Source organism: Synchiropus splendidus, chromosome 10 (assembly GCF_027744825.2).
Source record: "Synchiropus splendidus isolate RoL2022-P1 chromosome 10, RoL_Sspl_1.0, whole genome shotgun sequence".
NCBI lineage: Eukaryota > Metazoa > Chordata > Actinopteri > Syngnathiformes > Callionymidae > Synchiropus > Synchiropus splendidus.
The window spans coordinates 1,749,968-1,760,148 of record NC_071343.1 but is presented as its reverse complement, the minus strand read 5'-3'; positions in this window follow the sequence as shown (position 1 = coordinate 1,760,148).

Below are 10,181 nucleotides of genomic sequence, written 5' to 3'. Positions count from 1 at the left end.
TCACCGTCGGCAAGGTGAGTCATGAAACGGTTGCTACGGCCTTTAGAGGAGGGGAAGCCGTGGGCCTCGCATCCAAGAATCAGGCTTTCATTCTCTTTTCAGGAGAGGAAGGAACCAGCGAGGCTCACCAAGGCAGGTTCGAAGGTGCTGACCGCGACACGCAGCCAAGTCAAACAGCTTTCAATAGGGCTGGACGATTGAAGGTTTTGCTGTCATTCAACTTTCAAACTTGAACTACTGCAAAAACAATGCGTAAAATATGAATAATAACTTAACTGTTCTATTTAACCTTCATCAAGTAGGCGAAAGGTTTCTCTCTGGGTTTCGAGCGGTGATTCTTAACCATAGGCTCGAGGCGGCAGACGCTCAGTTTTAATGCACTTGCCACACGTGGTGGCAGCAGAGAGTCATTGAAGTGGCTTGACAGTTGCAGATTTGTGATAGTTACCAACTATGGAGAAATGTTTGAAAAGAAACAATGATAAAGAAAGTGATGGCGCCCCCAACAGTAAACACTGTTCACCTGTTGAAGCAGTTTTGAAAATGAATTAGAACATTTTATGGTGATATTTTCATTTACACTTCACTTATATTTTCTTTGGACTTTAAATAAAATATATCATTTTTATTTTACAATATTGGTACATGGTTTTATTATATTTATTTTCTCCTGAATGTTATTCCATTATTTCCATTTTTCTCAACAGTTTGCATCAAGTGTATTTTTTTCTTTAGTAAATGTGATGAACATGACTTGCAGCTGCTTCTGCTGCTGGTTGGACTTTTCCATGACAAATATCTTTGCACTGATCACATGGTTTCATGTCATGTCACAAGGTTTTGGTTTGTTTACGTAAGTGGCTATTGAACACAAATGAAATGACGGAAATGAATCAGATCCTTGAAAGGGCCTCGGACCCATTTGTCCAGGGAAACATGGACCCCGAGATCAGAAAGGTGAAGAACCTCTGGTTTGGAGGACAGTGGAGACAGGAGACAATCTGTCGAGTTGAGCAGGCACTTGGCTGCGAAGCTTAGATTCCTCCGTGGTTCTGATGTTGTGAGATGTGATTTCAAATTCAGAGCTTTTTTTAGTCATTTCTCATGAGAGAAGACATCACTCCTTTGACAATAAGACTTCGATACTTGAGCGCTAATCTTCCTGGGTCTCTGCAGCGTGATGAATGACAAGGATGGTTCTTATGCATCTATCCACTTCCAAATAATCATTGGTTTCCGAAACATCTCCAACCAGCAGCTGTCACAGTTGCTGTGACTCCGATGGCTGGATGAGCGTCTGCTCCTGGGATGTTCTGACGCTGGATACCATGCAGCTGTTGTACAGGCGACCGAGTCCCAAGCTAACAGTGGCTAATATTATACGTCATGTCGACAGAAGCTAGAGTGCTACTCTGTGTCTCTCGCGGCTCACTGTGGCCTCCACCGGGACGTTTTCACGGGGACGAGGCGTGGTGCAGCGTTTGGGTGCAGAGGGACAAAATGAGAGAAGCTGGGGAGACAGTAATGGTTTCAGGACGATGATCAGGTTTTCATCATGGGAGGGACACGTCATTCAATTGACCAGCCACTGTTCAGTCGCCGCGTCTCAGTTTGGACCGATAAAGCGAATGCTGACTTACACTGGGCATCAACGTGTCACTGACAGAAACAGAATATGTGTCCTGGCTTCTCTGCACGCCGATGGTTCGGTCGGCGTCATCCCTCTGAGGACTCCACGCGAGGCCATCTCGAGGCCACCTTTGATTGCAGCAGGTGCTGGAGAGGGTCCTCTCCCCGCTGGGATCTGTAACGAGCTCTCGTGGCTTCCACTCATCCTTCATCTCCCAGGACTTGATGAATGAATCTTGACTGACTGACGCCCGACTCACCCTCTCAGGCCTCGTCCACAGGAAGACGTGTGGGTCGTGTTCGCTCACGTCCTGCGTCGGAGAGGCCACTTTGTGACGCCTGGTCCAGTGTCAATAGTTATGAAAACACTGGCTTGTCTTTGACCAAACCGTTAAACACAAATAACTAGCTGGAGTTGATGTAGCGCCTCATGAGTCGACCCACCCAGACCGGCTCAAATGGGTTCCACTTGCCGCACACGAGCCGTTTTGACCACGGTCACAGGCCAGTCCTGTGTACTGCATTGTTGTCCATGGTTTCAAGCCTCAAACGGCTCCGTCTTTACTGAAGACTTGAAAATGTCGGGAAAAACACTGGTAAGGAAAAGCTGTGTTTATGAACAGACGAGGCCTTGAGCTTCAAGACTGAGTTGCACCACATCAGCAGCCAACATGGCTGTCATCCTTCTTTCAAGAAACTCCATCTTGCAGATACGTACGCTGCTGAACATCAGACAGACGCATCCCTTTTCTCCCCAGAAGTTCTGGACAATGTCACTTCACTTCCGCAAGGCCAGTTAGCTCGCTCCGTTAGCCTGAATTCCCACCCAGCATGCAGCGGCATGGGGCTTTATTTTTAGCATTGGTTTCCACTCGGCACATTCCTGAAGCCGTCCAGCGGAATGGAGTCGCGCTCTCCTCGCTCTGGTCGACGCTTTTCTCCCATTAAAAGCATCTAGTACGGTGCAGGACAGCGTCCACTTCTTCTTTTGGACAGACTGACGGATGAAGTTAGACTAGACGCCCCTTGGACGATGATGTTTGCAGATGACACTGTGATCTGTGGCGAGAGCTGAGCACACCAGTCCTCTTCTATTTAGGAAGTGAGAAGAAAGTAGAGTTTAGCAGCAATGCCTGGCCCGGACTCCATCCAAACAGATTGTAAAAACGTGCAGGCGATTCATTTGTTTTTCTCACTGCACAACTGATAGAGGCTCAGTCGGAAAAGTCGCTTGTTTTGGGCTTGTTCTCAAAGACTGGGTTGCGAGATCTGGCATCCTCAGTTGTGGTTTGCTGCAGTTCTGTTCCCCCTGCTCCCCCTCAGGCTCTGGGTCCGTTGGTAATTCTAGCTTAGACCTCCACAGCAGTCTTCCAAGGTCCACAGTATCCACCAGGACTGAACCAGCAGGTGGCGTCTTCCATGGTTTCCAGTCGGAGCTTGTCTAGCAGGCAACGAAGGGGTTGGACCAGTGGACCGGCGGGACCATAAACCCCGTCCAGCCTGCTCATCGCTCCCGTCTCCCGCTTCACTTCCCTACAGCGGGAAGTCTTCAGATCTTCCCCGCCAATATCTTCGACTTCACTGAGTGATTATGAGCAGAAGGTCTCTTGGGTGCTGGTTGTTCTGACTTGAACCTCCATGACGGTTTGATGTCGGCTCCCCTTCCTCCTCTGGTTAATTGCCACGCAATCCGGACCCAACAGGACACGCGACTAATTGCTGGGAACAGCGGCAGATTTTCAAATTGAATTTTTAAACGGCGACGTCCTGACAAGCGAGGAGAGGCTGCTATTATCATGAAAGCCTTTGTGCTTGATATGTTTCATCCCCGGTGCATATGAAATGCAAGTTTTCATAATCTTCTCTCTCCTTGTCAGATGATGTGACATGATACTCCGAGTTTCCTCTGCTTTTGATTTATTCATGGAGCCGAGCGAAAGAGCTCAAAGAACTTAATAAGTTCTGAAGTGTCTTTGTTTGTCTCCTTGGAGCATTCCTAAAAACATGATGTGTTGAGTGGGAGCTTTATCCCCGGATAATGAAGTGTTGAATTCACTCAGCATGGAGGCTCCGGCAGCCGCCGAGCGGAGAGAGTGAGGCGTCTTTAACTCATCCGGACACGGAATGAGGAGGGAATTTCACTTTCTAATCTGCTCCTTTCATCGATATGAATACATTTCCCGCCGTACAATGAGCCGGCGCTTGTCTGCTGTCCAAACTGTCACTGCCGCGGCGCGGTAAAACCAACGGCAGACTGTGTATCCGCAGCTTCCAGAAATCTCATTAACCCACATTTCCTCCCGTTTTCCCTCTGACAAAACATTTCTGTGCAACTGCTGTGCCACTTTGGGGACTGTCTTCCAGCTCCAGAGTGGAGCGGTCTCATCAGAGAGAAACCTCCAGTGGCCAGAGATCATGACCAGCTCCACTGGCCGCAGGAGCTTCAAGTGAGAGGGGGGGGGAGCGTGGAGGAGCACGGCTCGTGGGGACACGCTTCTCAAATATAAATGAGCTGATACAGCACAGACAGAGCGCCGTGATGCAGAGGCAGAGGAGACCCTGGACAGGCCCGCAGCCCGTCACACACTGACAGACAAGCACTCACACCTTTCGTTTTTCTATCCCTCTGGGGACATTGTGAGGACCAGGTTATCACACTCTCCCCAGCCTCTCCCCTGAAACCTCACCATCCAAAACACGTGGCTCACCTGAACCTGGAGTCTGAACCAAACTCAAACCTGAGGATAATGACACAGTTATTTTGAAGTTTCTGGTCTGGTATGGAAACAGTGGCACTGAGGAGAAGACGGGAGGCAGAGCTGGAGGTAGCAGAGATGAAGATGCTGAGCTTCTCTCTGGGAGTGAGCAGGATGATGATAGGATCAGAGGGACAGCACAGGTGCTCAGGTGTTTAGGAGACCAAGTCAGAGAGGCTGGATGGAGATGGTTGGGACATGTACAGAGGAGAGAGAGCCAGTACATTGGTAGATGAAGATGTTGAGATGTTGGAACTGCCAGGCAGAAGGTGGAGAGGAAGGCCACAGAGGAGATGGATGGAGGTGGTGAAGGAGGACATGAGGTTTGAGAGAAGAGGAAGCAGAGGACAGGGTGAGATGGAGGAAGATGATCCACTGTGGCCACCTCTGAAGGGAGAAGCCCAGAGAGAAAGAAGATCCTCAAATTGAGGTTTGGACCTGCATAAGGTCCTCACGAGGAAAGCGCTTTTGTCAAGAATTTGTCCCCACAAGGCAGGATATACAAATGAACACACACGGTTGTTTTTCTATCCCTCTGGGGACATTGTGAGGACCTGGCCAACACCCTTTCCCCAGCCTCTCACCCTGAGCACATGGCTAACCAGGACTCTGAAACGATCTGGAACCCAGTTAGAATCACCTGCTTATTTTGAAGCCTTCATCAAATAGAGGCTTGACCTCGTGGGGTCCAGTCAAATGTCCCCTCACAAGAATAGTGAACTGGTCCCCACAACGTCAGATAAACAAACACACACACTTTGGACTGTGGCAGGAAACCAGAGAAACCCAGACAAACACTTCCGGGTTCAACCCAAACACAGCTCCTTGCTGTGAGACTGCAGTACCAACCGCTGCCCCGCCGTGCAGCCTCATCGTCATAATAATAATGATGATATTTAATATTGTTGTTATGACGTTGTTATTCACCGATTTGTGATGAGTTCTTGCTTGTTGTGGCCATTCCAGGAATGCACATCATATTCATCTATTCAGATCATCTAACAAAATAGATTCTCCTTTCATAACAGTCAAAAATGGATGAAGTTTTCTGATCAATATAAAACCATATTGGACACCAACACACCGCAACCTTGTTTGGACTCATCTCACAACAGGAGGCACAAAACTCGGCGCAGCACAGAGTTCGCACCAGTCGCAGGTGCAGAACCAACTTTACTTGTTTAGTCCCTGACTCTCAGTTTCCCTGCAAAATCACACTGTATTTAATGTGTTTCTTTATAGAGAGTTTCCATTCTAATAAGCATTCTGTCTATTCTCCTGTGTTCCCCCAATAATCATTTATCTCTCTCTGAAACGACACACCAGGAAAACAAATCCCCCTCGCCGCCTCGTATCAACAGCAGACTGTTGTCAAGTGTAGTCTTGTGTCCCAGACCTGCAGGGTGTGCACATGATCCGCCCTCCGCAGCAGAGAGACGGAGGTCAGCCACGGGGCGGCGCTGCTTTCGCTCTGCACAGCCTCACCTGTAGGGACCTCACACACACACACACTCTCGCATCACTCTGCAGAAGGCTGAAGAGGCACCACTGGATGGAAAAGCTACTGGCAGGTAGCGGTTTTCCGATGCCTTGGGAGAGAGACTGGGTCGGCTGAGTTGTAGTGTCTGGGCACCACCTGACATTCTCCAACAGCTAACAAGTGACGCCATGAAGAATCAAGTAAAAGCAGAAAGCCTCTGCTCGGACGCAGCTCCCACACACACCTCCGGCGCCCCTCGCAGCGAAGGAGCCCTGCCTCTCCGCTTCGCTCTCAGTAGCAGAAATCCGATGCTCACCGAAGTCGATGCAGGCTGCAAGACAAACTCCCGCCTGTGTGCACTGCTCGTCCGTGGAAATGAAGAAAAGTTGTTGTGTAAACTTAAGTTTCACCGCTCAAGCTGGAGGCAAGCGGCGAACATAGCAAGCTAATGTCACCTCCAGATCATGGAATACACACAGAGGCATGGAGGAGGAGAAGCCGTAATGGGATTCATGTATGCAGATGAAATCCTGCCTGTACATCAAAACATACACGCCAACATGAGACCATTGTCCCCGTCGCCCCCTCAATCTTCCTGCCTCTGACCTTCCAGACATTTAAAGGCCGCACCACTGCGGCTCACTCACAGCAGCGTGCGACTTTCCCCGTGGTTCCATTCACCTGCCACATCCATATGTATGCTGTTGATTGAAGCGGCCGCGGCGGGAACCGTCTCTGAATGTCAAGACACAGTTGCAGCATGAAACCTGCTGGTGAGAGTCAGAACTACGGCGTGATATCATTGTTGCTCACCCAGAACTAGTGCCATCTTTAGAAGCACAGCGACCCGTGAGAGTGAGGAGGATCCGTCCAACCCCACTGTGGCTCGCGTCAGCCCTCGGAGGTGGGAGCGCTCCCACCCAGGCTGCTGCGCCACGTTTCCGAAAACGTCCCAGAAGCAGCGTGACGCTCCGGGCCATGTCTTTTGGACGCTGGTCAGGACGTATCATTGGGACAGGAAGTCAGTCGCGGACAAGTGAAGTGGATCCGGTCAGTTTAGGAGACTTGGGATCGCATTTTTCTTAGCATTGTTATCACCAGAGGCCTGGCATCGACCCATCGAGTGAAAGACTCTAGACACCTGACATGATGGAAACCAAGGGCAAGAGAAAGAGAACCCGTGTTCACTTTGCACGACTACCGTGACGATGTGACCCTCGCATGACTGAGTGAACTGTGGCGGAGGAGTTTCAGTGGAGCCCAGGGGCGACTCAGGCGGCAGAACGGGTTCCACTTCAGGTTCTAGTTGTCTCCCTTCAACACACTTGACCTCGGATCCTCCTCAGGCTCCAGTTGCTGAAAACGTCAGAGCTAGCTAAACATGCAAACGGGTCAGTCTGTTCTCCCTGGCATCAGACGGCTACAGTGGAGGAGGGTGAGCTGTGGATCAAGAGTCAGACCTCCTGCTGGGCCACTGTGTGAGAGAGCGATTTAGGGCGATTTCACAGAGCAGGTTCTGTCTCGAGACAAAGCTCTTTCGGCTCAGAAGTCCGAGACGTTAACACAAGCGAGTCGGGTTTTGGCCGCGGACCTGATCCCCGCTGGAGAGCTGCCCCTTGTCTCGTGAAACTCTCAGCAGGTGGTGAGCTTCTGGCCTCAGGCGAGTCGGCGCTAGACGCTGGAAACGAGGTGTCCAGCGTGACTCCTCACAAACATGATGGATGGCGGGCAGTAAAGGGTCTGATGGCTGTCTGGGCGCACGACACGGTTCAGAAACAACTTCTCAAACTCCCTGAACACTGAGGTGAGCAGCTTCAGCTGCAGGAGACTGGTGCTGGGGAACAGGAGCGCAGGACTGGAGATGTGTGCGGGGCTTTGATACCTCAGTCCTCTCTCCCACTGAGTTCAAGGTGTCGTGAGAGCAGCGTGGACCAATCCAGACGCTCCATATTACGCAGCGTGTTTCTGCTGTTTCCTTGTAAAACCAACATGACAAGACTCTTCCATGTTTAGTTTTGGCTGTGAAACACCACATTCTGTTCCAGCCGTGGCTCAGCTCCGTCATCAGTTCGTATCTGAGGAGAGGACGACTAAGTAGAGCCAAGAAGTGACAGACAAATAAGGAGGCCAAGGCCATGGTGGTAAACAGGTTGTCACATCACAACTTCCTTGAGATGAGTTTCATCCTGGGTCACAAACCAGCTATTTTGCGCAGAGCGCCCCCAGCTGAGGAGGAAAGGGGACATGGCCTGAGGCGCAGAGGTGCGAGGCTGCCCAGCAGGGGGCGCATCAGACCATTGCAATGGTCACCAGGACGTCGTTCTTCGGGGAATGAAACCCTGGAGTCAAGTGCAGTTTTGAAACCCAGAGGGCGTCAGGAATGGTTGGCTAGCTCGAGGACGCCAGTTCAGCTGTTGAATTTGGCCCCGCACACCTTACGTTGGACACCACGCCCTTGCCAACTGATCCCAGTGGAACACCAGGTCTCTCTCAGGTTCTAAAACCTCGTTTTTTTTCTGTGGCTCCTGGTTCCTGCTGTAGATTTAACAGGACTGTCAAATTGAAAGTGGGAGATTTCGGCTTTTAGCAGCTGAATACGATCTGTGGGGAGAAATGGGGTTGAAAGTGGACGTCAGCGTGCCGCGCCCCGCCGTGAGCTGGAGTGAGAAACCCTGTGAAGTATGACCGTTTATGATAAGCGCAGCCATGGCTGACTGATCAGAGTCTCTCCATCTATTGAGGCTCCTGAAGCCCATTTCTGCAGGCTGATGGAGCGCACTGTCCAACCGCCTGTATCCAGAGCTTCCTCTGTGTCCAGCGGTGCAGTGGCCAAGTTTCGCCCGTGACTTTGAAATATGTTCATTAGCAGGAACAAAGAGCCGGGAACGGTGGGTGAAGCGACGCGGGTCGGTGCGAGCGGTGACGGCAGAGCGCCGTTTGGTCGGTGCGGATTAGCAGCTTCGTAATTGATTTCATTCTTCTGGCTAATGCTTTGATAATTATTTTTAGTCCAGAATTAATGAAGCATTTGCCTGACGCGAGCGGCGAGGCAGGATTGGGGCGAAGCTAGAACGAGAGCGTGCGTCTTGACAAATGTGTGTCACTTAGGTTCTGATGGATGGAGGAGGGAGCGGAGGCCGGAAGCGTTTCTCTAACCCCACGTGGTCCTGAGCCGCGCTTTATCACCGAGGTTGTCGTTTCCTGGCGTCTCCATCGCTGGGGACGGAAAGTTTCGTTCTGCCGGTCGAGAATCCGATTATTGCTGCGAAACATCATCTGTTTCTGCTCTAATGGAAAACACATCTCCTCTGAGCTTTTGTTTCGCCGCCGCTGAACGTTCCGTCGTTTATCTACGACTGTTTATTCCAGGTTGGGTTGAGCCTCCGGGCCACTTCGCCACGCTCCGCCTGAGAGATCCGGATCACCCTCTCCATGACTCACTTCCACCAGCCTGCCTTTTACTCCATCTCCCATATTCAGATGATCCTGAATGAAGGACAGTAGTGTCCCGCGCCAAAACACCGTCAGAATTCATGCACTTTATCTGGTGAACTTTCATCCCTGATGCACTGCTCTCCAAAAGAACCTCCACTGTCAAATACAGACAAATACATACTGAATATACTGAGTGAGTTTTTTTGTTTTTCTGAAATTCATTATCAAAATTCTTACTTTTTAAAATATATTCCAAGTAGTGGTGGGACTTAACTTGTTAATATTTTAATGACATTTAATCGTTTTTATTAATTTAATGGAACAGTTTACTCTCTGGACAGCAGGGAACATTTGTCAGTGCAGGAGTTCCTGCTCCACTGATCCCACTGATGCACCAGACACGTGGCAGCTAGGATGAGAACAACAACAACAAACATGGAGGAATCCTCTCTGAACCAAAGCAAACAAAAGCAGCTGTTTGCTTTGGTTCAGGGAGGATTTTCACCACACAATGTCCAGGGTTTCCACCACTCTGGATGGACTTGAAATTCTTACACAAATATTTTCAAGACACGAAAAGAGCTTCAGTTGAACTCAGGTGATGAAGGTGAATGAATATAGACACCATGGTGATTTATTGTGCTGCTGTCAAACTGATGCAAAATAAACAATACTCTGTTGTTTAAATGTGTGTATGGCTCCATCATTTGGTTCAGTCATACACCACATTCATTCACATTGAAAAATCTGGCTTCTTTTGGCAAATATTCTGATACCATTAAACTGTGATTAATCGAGATGAACTAATCAAACATCTCTAATTAATTAGATACATTTTTTTAGTGGTTGTCATAGTCGCAGTATTTGTATACGTTTCAGTA